The 14,828-nt window shown below is 47.4% G+C and overlaps 1 pseudogene; it reads right to left on the bottom strand.

Moving 5' to 3' along the window:
- Positions 1-6,469: 6,469 nt before the first annotated feature.
- Positions 6,470-8,351, bottom strand: LOC122235296 (annotated as a pseudogene).
- Between the last annotated feature and the right edge of the window lie 6,477 nt (positions 8,352-14,828).

Raw genomic sequence — 14,828 nt, 5'->3', positions numbered from 1 at the left:
AAGTGCCTATTCGATGTCCTCTGTCCATTTCTTGACTGGATTATTTGTTTTTTGGGTGTTGAGTTTGATAAGTTCTTTATAGATTTTGGGTACTAAGCTTTTATCCACTATGTCATCTGCAAATATCTTCTCCCATTCTGTCAGTTGCCTTTTAGTTTTGTTGATTGTTTCCTTTGCTGTGCAGAAGCTTCTTATCTTGATGAGGTCCCAATAGTTCATTTTTGCTTTTGTTTCCCTTGCCTCTGGAGTCATGTCTAGTAAGGAGTTGCTGTGGCCAAGGTCAAAGAGGTTGTTGCCTGTTTTCCCCTCTAGGATTTTGATGGTTTCCTGTCTTACATTTAGATCTCTCATCCATTTTGAGTTTGTTTCTGTGTCTGGTGTAAGCAAGTGGTCCAGGTTCATGCTGCTGCATGCCACTGTCCAGTTTTCCCGGCACCATTTGCTAAAGAAGTGTTTTTTTCCACTGGATATTCTTTCCTGCTTTGTCGAAGATTAGCTGGCCATACACTTGTGGGTCCATTTCTGGGTTCTCTATTGTACTTTTTAAAACGTTTTATTTATTTAAGTAATCTCTGCATCCAATGTGGGGCTTGAACTCATGACCCCAGGGTCAAGAGTCGCATGCTCTTCCAATTGAGCCAACCAGGTGTCCCATCAAATACTGTACTTTGAAGTGACTAGTCATAACCTTATGACAGGTTGATGGCGTTAAACCCCTTCCATTATGGGCGGGGTGGCAATTTCCCTCAGTAGAAAAGAAACTATTCCTGGATTTGCTTTCCCTGACCCTCCTGGTACCGTTCCTCTGCAATGGAGACTAGGACCTTTTGGGATGCCTGCTACTTGGGACATGCAAATTCTCACTGTCTAGGCCCATTTTAAGTAGTTCTTAACATGTTCATCTCTCAAAGGCTTTGGTAGGTCTGGTATAGTTAACGGACCCCTTCTCAGAATAGTATTTTTAATTTTTTTAACGTTTATTCATTTTTGAGAGAGACAGAGTGTGAGCAGGGGAGGGGCAGAGAGAGAGGGAGACACAGGATCCAAAGCAGGCTCCAGGCTCCGAGCTGTCAGCACAGAGCCCGACGCGGGGATTGAAGTCATGAACTGTGAGGTCCTGACCTGAGCCGAAGTCAGACACTTAACCAACTGAGTCACCCAGGTGCTCCTCGGAATAGTATTTTAAAATGCCACATATAAAACACACAAGATTATTAAGGAAACCACCATTATATGATATTGTATTGTTCTATCTTCAGTCCACTTAGGGGTCTGTGGACCCCAAATTAAGAGGTTAAACTTGCTATTCATCCTCTACTTTCGATTCCAAATCCATAACCGTCCGAAACCATTAACCTCTGCCAATGAATTGGTATAGATGAGAATCTGGCAAACTCCAGTTTGTTACCTGGTTTTGTGAATAACATTTTATTGGAAAACAACCAGATCCATATATTTCCATACGATTTATGGTTGTTTTTGCAACGCAAGGGTGGAGTTGAGCGGTTGTGACAGAGATCGGATGTGGCCTACAAAGCTGAAAATACTTTCTGGACATTTAGAAAAAAAAGTTTTCCAATTCCCAGTCTAGATCCTGGCCTAAAGGCCAGGCAAGCAAAGTGGACCAGAAGTACTTCTTGAAGTTCTGCCCACTGGGAGGGTTTCCCTTTCCTGTTGTCCCTCAGAGATACCCCTCAGGGCTGTAATTCTGGAACAGTTCACTTCTGCTCGTTGCAGGCATACTATGCAGAGCCAGCTGTAAACAAGCCTTGAACCCTCCGTGAGTTAGTAGGTATGAGTCAGTGGAACAATAGCTATATGGTAGGAATGGGTATGCTGGGACTTTTAAAATCCGTTCAAACCACGTTGCAAACACACAGCTTCCACTGAAGATGAAATGTCTCGGGGCACACCTGAGTTCGTGTGCTATAGAGCTAGGTAGCTTTCAGCACACAATTTATGACGGGCAGTTTGGGTTATGTGGTCACTTGAAGATTTATGTTAGAAACTCAATCCCGATCAGAAAGGAGAAGCGAGACAGCAAACGGCTTTAAAGGAGAAAAGTTACTTCCTTAAAAGAACATAGGTTTGTTCCTGAGCTCCAGGGATTTCTCGCCGTGATTCACTGGTACGGACTCTCCACACGTTGTCATAAAATCCCAATCTGCCAGAAATGTATCTGGTACCACTTGGGCTACTGGACGACAAGGGCCAGGTGGTAGAACCACTCCCGCTACAGCGTGGACCAGAGGGAGCGCTATCTCTTGCCCTGGGCCTTCTCAAATATGGCGGGTTACAGCTTTGTAGGCCAGTAAATGGAACGAAGCAACCAATCCAATGTGATACGTTCCCTCCGACATCCACTGAAGCCCGTGAAATAGTAGGGGGCCCGAGATGCAACAGCTTTTCATTCCCAACGGACAGGATATCCTGTGTGTCCCAGATCAGCGGACATTCCGGCCTCCCTCCCCCAAATTTTCCCGAGGTGTCAGCAGAACCTTGTATTTTCTGGAGAATTATCACCCATTTCCTAGCATCTGGGGTACCTGTTAATTTTTGCTCTCCAGATTCAGTCAACGTGATGTCATCGATGGTAGACTAGCATAATGATGTCCCGTGGGAGGATGAGACGATCAATATTCCCTGAAGATTAGCGGCACACAGCTGAGGAGTTGACACGCGCTGTGGCAAGACACGGGTGTGCTGCTTCTGGTGTTCTCCAGTTGGTGTTAGTTCTGTCTCTATTTAAAATTTGGTGTTTTGTAGTTCGTGGATTTTTTTGCACCAATTTTAGTTTTCTAAAATAGTGCGTTAAAATGCTATTGATCTTGGTTACTGAGTGTTTTGACATTCTCTTACATTTTGTGACTGAGGTGAGTGCTTCACCCCACCTCACCCCAGCCCCAGCCTGACTGACATATATAGAAAACGCTTTCATTAGATCAATGCCACTTGCCAAGTGTTTATAAGATCATATCGGGAACAGTAGCCACAATTAGAGTTGACATACAATTAATGATAATCTAAGGTCACTTTGAGACCCACCTGCCTTTTAAAGTAGCCAAATATGAATTAAATCATCACTCCTACATCTCTCAGGTCATTGATGATAACACTTGTCTCTGCCATTCTCTCTACCAGGGAGGTAGTACTGCTTTCTCGGTAGGGGACTGGAGCTCCAGAAGTTTCTACTTGGCCCTTTCTTCTGGAATAGTCTCTTTTTTTAATGCTTATTTATTTTTGAGAGGGAGAGCATACACACATGTGAGCAGGGGAGGGGCAGAGAGAGAGGGAGACAGAGGCTCAGAAGCAGGCTCTGCGCTGTCAGCAGGGAGCCCAATGTGGGGCTCGAACTCATGAACTGTGAGATCATGACCTGAGCCAAAGCTGGATGCTTAACTGACTGAGCCGCCCAGGTGCCCCTCTTCTGTAACAGTCTTAAAATCCCTGTCTCTGTGGCTCAAGGAGCCCAGGTGAGAATTCCGTCATTTGCTGAGGATATGCATTTCATTTATGTCCTCAGGAACTGAAGAGATTTCCACTAGATTGGCTTTGGTGGTGTCACTGGGCCCATGGCGAGACCGACAAGGGTCAAAAGCTGCACTTATATCTTGTCAATCCCGATCCACAAAGTCAATAACTGGTAGCTATAGCGTCCTGGCTGTCCAGAAATTAGTGTTTAACTCAGAGCTAGGATTTCCTATTCTTCAAATTTGAGGGTCCTTCTCTTTCACCAGGGAGAATGGCTGCAGGTTCACTGGGGGAAAGCGAGGAGAAAAATGCATACATGGTTGGGGCTCTTCCGCCAGGGTACCTGGCCTCCCTTTCATTTACGAAGCCCTAAACTTGTAAATCCAGTCAGATCTGGTAATTGGGTGAAAGAAAGATCATGACTCAGCATTGTAGTAGATCAAGTCAGGTTTTCATTCACTAGACCAGGAGTTTTGTGAGTTATAGGAGGCTCTCTTTGTGTCCTAGGGCTCCTGCTCAATTATACGATGCCAAGATCCTTGCGAATTATAATTTCTGATTACTATACAGGTCCTGCCATGGATTCCAGTAGTCACCCCCACCGTGTCTAGGTTGGGTCAGTGCCCTCATCAAGTCTCTGGCAACCCAGGCCCCTGATTACCCCCATTGAGATCAGCAAGCTCATTTTGACCACAATATGTCACACAGCATCCCTACGTCGAGAAAACAGCTAATAAAGCTGATAAGAGGGTATGGGTATCAACTGTGGAGGAAGCACTGGAGTTGGAAAATCATTTTTCAGCCATCAGAGCAAAGATTCGTTTAGGCAGGAAATCATCAGTTGATGCTAAAACAAAGGGGAAATTTTGATGAGGGGCAGAATATTTGCATTGTTCTTAAAATGTCTCTCCACAGACTGCTTATTAGTTGCTAGAAGAAAATATAGCAATTGTAAAGTGGAAAACTCCGAAAACAACTCGATTGGCTGATCAAAATTTACATCACCCATAGGGAGCAGACAGACATCCCGGGCCTCCCAATATTATGCTCCAAGAAGGACACAGCATCAATTATGTAGTTGTCTAGCAGGAATGCATACTATGAATCTAAACATGAGGAAAAAGTAGACAAACTCCAAATGAGGAGCATTAAACCAAAAGGAAGGAGGGCTGTATTCTTCAAAAATCTCAATGTCGTAGAAGAAAGACTGTGTGAGTGTTTCAGATTAGAGGAGACGAAAGAAACACGACAACCAAGTACGATGTGTGATCCTAGACCGGATCCTGTGCTCAAGGGTAAAGATGGGCCACACAGGGCCTTACTGGTCAATTAACAAAACTGAACTATGGAAGTCAGATTGGATCGAAGCTCTGTGTTCATGTTACGGGGTTTTTTGTTGTTGTTGATTGTTTGATACGGCTTTATTTTCTGGTCATCCAGTTGCGTCCCACGACCAGCCTGAGCTCTGAACAGTCAGTAGTCCTGACAACTCGCCCTGGGGAGGAAGGGGGAAGCATGGCCAATGCTGGTCCCCGCATCCGGCGCCCCAGAGGTGGTCCACCCGGCTGGGCACTCAGTAAACAGTCTCTGGGGGAGAGAGGCCACCCAGTGGGACAGAGAAGGGGGGACAGATGAAAGAGAAACGGCGGCCGGCGTGCCTGCCCCCTCCCTGGGCTTGGCCTGGCCAATGTCCGGGCTGCCAGCCCTGCCAGGGACGGTCTGACTTGGCAAAGGCAGGAGGCCCAAGACAGGGGCAGAGATGCAGTCCTCCAGGAGCCTGTCCCTTCCAGCGAGTGGAGAGCTGGTTTCTGGATGGGGAGTGGCCGGCTAGGAGGCAGACAGGAGGGAGCCAGTCCCTCTGCTCCTTCAGGCAGAGGAGGCAGGTGCCCGAGTGCCTCCTCCCTCCTCCTGACCGGCCTCCCAGCACAAAACACCGAATTGATTACATTGCTAACGAATTGCCAACACCTGAAAGAAACGCCTGGGTCTCCCTGAGGTCGATCTGAGGGTCTCGGGAACTTCTCCCCATGCCCCTCCCTTGCAAGGCACCTGACCTGTGGGGATCAGGCCCTGACCTTCCTCCCTGGGTCCGAGGTCCTGGGAAGAGCAGCCCCGCCGGCCCTGTGGTCGGTTGAGGCTCCTCCAGAAAACACTCTCGCTCCTCTCCCAGCCTGGATGTTCCTCTTTTTTAAAGATAAGGAAACTGAGGCCCAGGGAGACCAAGGTAAGGGGCGGAGGAGCCAGGGGGCCTCCTCTAGGGCTGCCTCCTGTCCCAAGGACTCCGAAGTCACCCAGGTCCCCAGGGGGACAGGCCCCAGCTCCCTGGGGTGTGGCAGGAGGGCAGAGGCAGTGAGAAGCACAGGAGAGGGCAAGCGGTGCGCGGAGCCTGACAGGAAGGCGGCTGGGTGTTCCGGGCACCAGCCGCCCACGGGGGCCCAGGGGAGACGCATCCAAGGCTGCACCCTGAGCTGGCTCCCCTCAGTCCCGGCCAGGGTGGTGGGGGAACACAGGGCTTCCGAGGGAGAGGCCAGAACTGGGCATCCGGAGGCTGGTGCTGCCCTCCTTCGGACAAGAGGAGAGACTGTCTCGGCCACCAGAGGGCGACTGGGGCAGGGTGGAGGACGGACCCAGAGCCTCCCGAGGTGGACCCCACCCTCAGCCTGCAGTCCCTGGTCAGCCTCGCGTGCAGCAGGAGGGACGCTGAGGCTGCGCCGGGCGCGTTTCCTCTGTCGTCTCGGCTCACAAGCCCCGAGGGCCAGGGGGTCACCTCCAGGAGTGGGGGCCCATTTGCAGGCTTGTTCCCAAGTCCATGGCCTGGCTCCGGGACTTCCACCAAATGCTCTTCCAAGGGAGTTCAAAGGACAAAAAAGAGAATCCCCCCAAGTCCTCAAGAGCGATACAGAAAAACTCTGTAGTTCAGGGCTGGGACTTCTCAGCAAGGGGTGAAGCCCTGTCCCCCGGCCGGCTGTGGGGCAGGGAGGGGTGGCAGGTGGAAAGCTCATCGTGCTGGTGGATGGCCATGTCCCTGCATCTTGGCCTTCAAGAGCAGTCCCTGAACTGTTTTGTACAGGAGGTCGTAGTGCTGGGGACAGCAGGAGGGTTTGAGTGAGGCCGGGGGCAAACCCTGCATCCAGGAAGGCCCGGGGGCCACTTGTGGGGCCACCTTCCAGGCGGGATGGGGGGGGGGCAAGGACTGACCTGACCAAGGTGACCCTCGCACAGGGACCCTGGCTCCCACCTGAGCCCCGCCTGCTCACCGGGACTGTTGTAGAGGCCACCCCGAGCTAGGCGCCCGTGCAGATGGCCAGGAGCGTGGGGAAAACGGCTGGCTTGACCTTGTAGGCTCTCACCACCTGCTTCAGTTGCTCACAGAAGACAAACTTGGGGTCCCACGCGTCAGCCTTGATGCGGTGCTGCTTCACCTCCGCCAGGTGGCAACTCAGGTGGCGTGCTGGCGTGCTGAGGAACATGCAGAATTTGTCCACCAGCTGGGTGGCTGGTTGCCGGGCTGGGCTGGCTGGTGAGCCAGCCCGTCACGCGGTCCCGCTTCTCCTGCTGGATCATCCGCTCCGGGAAGATCGGCATGTCTCGGGGGGTTCCTTCCCGGCCAGGTTGTAGATGACGCGGGCCAGGGCCTCCGCGATGAGCCTCAACTTGTGGGTCAGAGTTTTCAACTTGGGCCCTCAGGTCCATGAGGTGGCTCTCCAGGTGGGACAGGGCGAAGGCAGACACCCAGAGAACCGCAAAGCACTCCGGCTCTCAGGCCGGGATGTCCCCAGGTCGACCCTCTTGTGCACCGTGGAGACCTTCTTGTGCACCGGCGCCCCAGAACCGGCAGCCACTATTTCCAGCTCCAGGAGGAAGGCATGCCGCAGTTTCCCCTCACAAGGCGGCTTGGACACGTACAGGTCCTGGCTGGCCCTTTGGGCCACAGTGTTCGAGAACAAAGGCAGAGGACAAAGGGTGCCTGGTTCCCCGGTAGTGGAACTCGCTCCTCTGAAGTAAAAGAACGGAAGCTTTGCATGTACCCGGTATGAGTGCGCTTGTTGGTGTAGGGCCTGGAGAAGGGGCGGGCGAGCTCCCGCAACAGGGAGACGCCACTCTCATTGGAGTCCCAGCCGTGCGACGGCCAAGGGGCCACTCTGAAGGCATCGTAGTGGGGCACGATAATGGTGGTGCTAAGGTCCTCTCCACCCGGCGCCATCAGCCACCGGTCCGCTCGTGGCCTTGCTGTGGACGCGTGACCGTCCGGAAGCCGGGGGCAGCGGCGTGGAGGAGAAGCGCTTGGGCAACAAAGGCAGAGCCCTGGGAAGCCGACCCGGCCTGCGTCCGCTCGCAGACGGAGGGCGGGGCCTCATCACGCACAGCCAAGGACAAGGGGACGATGCTGTGCGTGGCCGGCGTCCTGGGCTCCGTCTCCGCGACTGGCTCGATGACGTCCTGGGACACAGAGGCCACAGCCCTCGGCAGGACGGTGACCACGGCACCTGCCGCCTGCCGCAAAGGCCCGCGGGTACCGCTCGCGGCAGCCGCGGGAGCGCGCAGCAACGGCGCGTCCCGCACGGCCGCAGGGATGCGCGCGCGCCTGCGTGGGAAGCGCCGTGTGCTCGGGCCCCGGCAGCTGGGCGGGGAGAGGCGAGGCCGGGCGGACGCCCCCTGGAGGGAAGCCGGGGGTCCTCCCGACGGGACCAGTGCGGGTCATACCCCTGCGCGCGGGAGATGGGCTGCGTCACGGGTGATGGGCCGGAGCGGCGGCCCCCACGCCTGCCGCCTGTTCCCCGGGACCTGACCCGCTTCTTCCCGCAGCCTGGCGGGGCCACACCGGGCGATTCCCGAACCCACCTCCGCGTGGGTGGCCGCCGGGGCCCCCGTAAGTTCATAACCGTGCTGTGGTTACCTAAGAGAATGTTCCTGTTCTAAGAAAATACACAGTGAAGGGGCTCTTGGGTGGCTCAGTCGGTTACCCATCCGACCTCGGCTCAGGTCATGATCTCACTGGTTGTGAGTTCGAGCCCCGCGTTGGGCTCTGTGCTGACAGCTCGGAGCCTGGAGCCTGCTTTGATTCTGTCTCCCTCTCTCTCTGCCCCGCTCATGCTCTGTCTCTCTCTCTCTCAAAGATAAAAAGAAAATATACACTGAGGCATTTAGCAGTAAAGAGCCAATGTGTATGCAACTTATTTTAAACAATTTCAGAAAAACATTATGTGTACACACACAGGCATAAAGAGCTCACACACAAACGTAAAGCAAAGAAAGTAAAATGTTAAAAATAGATGTATTTGGTTAAAGGGTATATGAGAATTTTTGGCTACTCCAGCTCTTCCAAAAGTTTTACGTGATTTTCAACAACAACAGCAAAAAGATATTTGAGCTTAACTCAATAATTTGTCTCAAGTTTTTAGGGAAGAGATAGTCATCTGGCCTTTCAGAGGATATAATTAGGGAGTGAACAGGCAAGTTGCATGTGATAAATTTACACTAATGTATTTCTCTGGCCGACTCCTTGAATTCTTTCCATTGCATCATGCGGGGGGATTTCTAGGGTTTCAGCATCTAGTCTAGATGTGTGCTAATCAGATCACTAAAATAATAGAAGTATATAATAATGCTCTAGCTAGCAAACATCAGGGCGAACTCCATCATCCTTTGTACAGTGTCCCCAATGCCCAAGTTTCTGGTACATCTAAATTAACAAATTCCTGCAAGTCTTTTGGGATTTTCTTTAGTGACTTTGCATTTGAGGGGGGGGGGGCTGCTTCCTCTGGCTAGAGAGGAGATTCTTTTAGCAGAGTCAAGTAAACCCTTGAATTTCAGTCTGTACTTTGAAATGAGAAATTTAGGGACATTGTTGCACTTCGGTTTCAATGCAATGTTTGTTTAATGCAGTGTTATAAAATGCAACATCTCTACCCCCTAGGTGCTGTCATTTCTTAATGTTCCGCAAAACCTCTGCAGTTCCCTGATCCCGGCCCTCAGTGAGCACATTCCCTCCTGCCTCATCTCTGCTAGATTGCTGGTATGCACTGATTACAAGAAATAGATTTGGCATAAATCTGGCACTTACGCTTTTCAAAGAAGTTTCACATAAATTGTCCTATATTCTCTTTCATCGTCACACAACCATGTGAGATAAGGAGGGAAGCATTTTGTCGTGAAGACACTGAGGCACAACGTGGTTAAGGTCCCATACAACGTAGTGATGGAACTGGTATTAGAATTTAGGCTTTCTGTTCCTCTCTTGTTGGTTTGTTTGCTTGTTTTTAAGTAGGCTCCGTGCCCAAGTGTGGAGCTCAACACAGGGCTTGAACTCATGACCCCGAGATCCTAACCTGAGCCGAGATCAAATGTTAGATGCCCAACCGACTGAGCCACCCAGGTGCCCCTCTGTTCCTTGTTTTAGTGAAGCATCCCAGGTCTAATGAAAATATTGCCAAGTCCCCTGAGATATTTTGGAAATACTAAAATATACAAAGAATTTTGCAGAGATACCTTTTAACCAATGTGAAGTAATCATTAGGATACTAACTATCGAAAATAATGTCTCAACTCAAACTCAAAACTTGTCTCTTCCCTACCACCCTTCTCTCTTACTGTCTCAGTTTGTGCCAATGATACCGTTATTCTTTGCTTGCTGTTCTCCCCCTCAGCTTCCACTCTGGCTATAGACCCCACAGACTCTAGACTCTGATGGTTGGGATCACCTTGCCCTAGCATGCATACCTCTTCAGCAGGTGCCTTTCAAGAATATTCAAGCCTGAGTATCTTCCTTAGGAACCTTTCTGTCCCATGGCAAACACTCTGTACTGTTGCCCCGCCAAATACTTGAGGTTCAGACTACACCCACCGCGACACACTGTCTTTGCTCGGCGGTCACAGATAACTGCAACCAGTCTTTCAATTTATTATTTTAAGCAAACCTCAATCACAGCTCCCTGGGCCTTCTGTACTTCAAAGCACACATATCAAGTGTTGTCTCAGCTCCAGGGAATACAGTGGTTCTCCTGAAGCCTTTTTAATTTGGTTTGAAGATCAGGAGAGTGCAGAGAGAAATGCACAGCATTATAACAATCAGGAAGGGTAACTGATCATTCTCTTCTCCTCTTGTATAGACCAGAGGCTGGCAGTGGGCTGTTTTATAATGCACTAAGCATGTCCTTCATTGGGTAAATTAATATTTCTTTTTCTTTTTACTTTTTAAAGTTTACTGAGGGGAGAGAGAGAGAGAGAGAGAGAGAGAGAGAGAGAGAGAGAATATGCACGCAAGCAGGGGAGGGGCAGAGAGAGAGGGAAAGAGAAAATCCCTAAGCAGGCTCCTCACTGTCAGTGCAGGGCGCAATGTGGTGCTCAGTCTCATGAACCGTGAGATCATGACCTGAGCCGAAATCAAGAGTGGGTAGCTCAACTGACTGAGCCGCCCAGGAGCCCCTGAAATTTCCTTTCAGAATTGTCTCAGTTGGCTATAACAAATTACCATAGACAGGGTAACTTAAACAATAAACATTTCTGTCTCACAGTTCTGGAGGCTGGAAGTTAGAAATCATTGTGCCAGCATGGTCAGATTGTGATGAGAGCCCTCTTCTTGGTTGTAGATGGTTGATTTCTTGCTGTGTCCTCATTAGGTAGAAAGACAGCTAGCCAGCTCTCTGGTCTCCTCTTATAAGAATGCTGATCCCATTCATCAGGACTCCACCTATATCTCCAAGTACCATCACATTGGGATTAGGGTTTCAACATATACATTTTAGGGAAACAGGCATTTAGTCCATAACAGGAATGATGGGTATTTGTCGCATATATTTTCCAGAAGCAATTTGGAGACAAATATTCCATTCTAACACTGTGCCTCATGGATAAGAGATACATTAAAACATAGGAAGACAAGGATCCTGGCTCACATGGCCTACTCTTCTGGAAATCCCAACAGTTTTATGCTGGCTTATAGTGCACATGATAATTTGCGATATTGCTATCTACTTAATTCCTAGGAGACAGCACAAGTTGGCCTAACAACATTTGGTGCAGAGGAGGAGAAAGTAGTGAAGGCTAAAAGCTCAGATCTAGATGATGTCAAGAATAGTGGAGTAAGAAACTCTGATAAACCTGTGTTCTGCAAAAGCAATGAGAACACTAGTCAGAAAATGTCAAAGACAACTTTTCCGTAACTCTAGAAATTAACTGAAAGCTTGCAAAAATTGAGAGAGTATTTCCTCAGGAAAAATAGTTGAATCTTGGTAAGAATAGTAAGCTTTGCGTCATTAGAACTTACCCTATTCCCATACTCTCTCCCCATCTCTGTAGTACTCTTGAAAATCAACAGCTCAAAATCATGGTGAAAATCAGCAACTTAGCAGCCATGGGAAGTATCAGAATGACAGAGAACATAAACTTCATACTTCCTGATTTCAGAAATTACTACTAAATCACATTAATCAAGACAGTGCAATGCTGGCCTATATAGATCGATGGAGTAGGATAGAAAGTCCATAAATAAATCCTCGCATCTATGTCCAACTGATTTTCAACGAGAGTTCCACGACCCACTCAAGGGGAAAGAACAGTGTTTTCAACAGAAGGTACTGGGACAACTGGATATTTGCATGTAAAATAATGAAGCTAAACTCTTACCTTACACCATATACAAAAAGTTAAATCAAAATGGATCAAAGACCTAAAAGTATAAAACTCTTAGAAGGAAAATAGGTGTAAATCTTCATGACCTAGATTAGGCAATTTAGGTACTTCTTAGTTATAACACCGAAAGTGCGAACAACCAAAGAAGAAATAGATAATTTGGATTTCATTAAAATTAAAAAATTTATACTTCAAAGTTATCATCAAGAAAATGACACGACAACCCATAGATTAGAAGAAAATATTTGCAAATCACATATTTGTTGAGGGTCTTGCATACAGAATGTATAAAAAACTCTTACAACTCAACAATAAAAGGATACCCCAATTCGAAAATGGGCAATGGACGGTCGCTTGGGTGGCTCAGTCACTTGAGCATCCAACTTTTTATTTTGGCCCAGCTCATGACCTCGTGGTTTGTGAGGTCAAGCCCCATGTCAGTCAGTGTGGAGCCTGCTTGGGATTCTCTCTCTGTCCCTCCCCAGCATGTTTTCTCTCTCTCTCTCTCTCTCTCTCTCTCTCTCTCTCTCTCTCTCTCTCAAATAAACTTAAAAAAAAGAAAATGGGCAATGGAGGGGCACGTGGATGGCTCAGGTGGTAGAGCATGCAACTCTTGATCTCAGGGTCATGAGTTCAAGCCCCATGTTGGGTGTGGAACCTACTGAATTTAAAAAATGAATTAATGAATGAATGAATGAATGAAAGAAAATGGGAAATGGTTTTGAATGTGCACTTCCTAAAAGATGATACATGAATGGCTAATAAACACATGAAAAGATGTTCAACATTATTAATCATTAGGGAAATGCAAATCAAAATATAGTGAGATACAACTTCACACCCACTATGCTGGCTATAATGGCTAGGATATCTGTCTATCTATCTATCTATCTATCTATCTATCTATATATTGTAGATAGATAGACAATAGCAAGTGTTGGTGAAGTAGAGACACTTACCCATGCTAGTGGTCATGTAATATGATGCATATGTATTTATTATATAACAAATAAATATTATAAACATATATAAAGAGATTTATTATAAGAAATTGGTTTATATGATTATGGAGGCTGACAAATCCTAAGATAAGATCTGCAGGGTGAGTTGGCAAGCTAAAGACCTAGGAAAGCCAATGGGATAGTTCCACTCTGAAGGTGGGGTTGAGATCCAGGAAGAACTAATGTTTCCATTCGAGACTAAAGGCAGGAAAAAGCTGATGTCTCAGCTCAAAGGCAGCAGACAGGAGGAATTCTCTCTTACTTGGGGAAGAGTCAACCTTTTTTATTATATTCAGGTTTTCAGCTGATTGGATAATGTCCACTCACATTATGGAGGGCAAGCTGCTTTACTCAGTATACTGACTAAACACCCAGCCAAAAACACCCTCATAGAAACACCCAGAATAATGATTGACCAAATAGATGGCCATCCCATGACTCATCCAAATTGATACATAAAATTAACCATCACCAGTGGTAACTAGGAAATGAGTTCTAAACCTTTTTATTCTCTTAATTCCTCCTGTTTTTCTCTTTCCTGTTTTGCTAGTCGGCACATCTAGAATTCTGCCTTAGTTTCCTGGAATTTCTCTCCTGCTCCTTTCACCATCTCCTTCCCCCCGTTCTCAGTATTCTGAGCGGCTAATGACAGTTCTACTCTAAACTGGATGAACTGCTCCAAACCACATTGCTGACTCTTACTTCATTCACGGGTTTATTTACTCCAGTTTGGAAACTCTTACTGACATAACTTCATTCTGCAGACTGACTCCCGTAGACATTGATGCTAGTATAAATCAAGACCCGGCTATCTTGACCTTTTGGCCAGTGATTTAAATTGTTAGTTATCACTTACAGGAAGGAATCCAACAGTTGATTTTGTTTCCCTAACCTGAATCCCCACTGTTCAGAGTTCCTTTCTTTCCCTGTAGTCTCTCTGCTGAGTTATTACTTCACATACATATGTTCACTTAAAGTATAAACATAGCAAGGTTGCGTCCCTCATCTCTTGCTTTAGTTTTGGTCCAGTTTCACAATTGAAGAATTCGACTTTAGAGAAAAGGAGGTAAATTGGAGTACATAAAAATTTTAAAACTTTTGTGCCATTGACAACATCATCAAGAAAATGAAAAGACAAACTACAGAATGGGAAAATGTTGGCAACTATATCTGATAAGGGCAGAATACCCAGAATATATAAATTAGAACAATGACAACTCAACAATAACAAGGCAAATGACCCAATGAAATAATGGGCAAGGGTTTGAATAGAAATTTCTTCAAAAAAGACATACAAATGGCCATTAAGCACATGAAAACATGCTCAACATCATTAGTAGGGAAATGCAAATCAAAATCACAATGAGAGAATTAAATAACCAGAGTGTGGGGGGAGTTAACATGGCAGAGAAGTAGGGAGACTGGGATTTCCCTCATCCCTCAAACACAGCTGTATTGAGGTCAAATCACTTGGAACACCCAGGAAATCAATCTGTGCAGTGACAGAAGGATTTCCACAGGTGGAAGAAGACAGCTTGGCAGGATCAAGGCTCATAGTTTCTGATTGGTTGTTTTTGGTCAATTCATATATATATTATATTATTATATACTAATATATATATTATATATATATATATATAATTTTTTTTCTGGTTTGTTTAATCAGGCATTTTTATTCTATTCTTTTTATACCCTTTCTATATCTTCTTCTTCATTTTCCTTTCT

The sequence above is a fragment of the Panthera tigris genome, chromosome X (genome assembly GCF_018350195.1).
Source record: "Panthera tigris isolate Pti1 chromosome X, P.tigris_Pti1_mat1.1, whole genome shotgun sequence".
Lineage (NCBI taxonomy): Eukaryota > Metazoa > Chordata > Mammalia > Carnivora > Felidae > Panthera > Panthera tigris.
The sequence above is the reverse complement of the archived record's forward strand: the minus strand, read 5'-3'. Positions and strand labels throughout refer to the sequence as shown.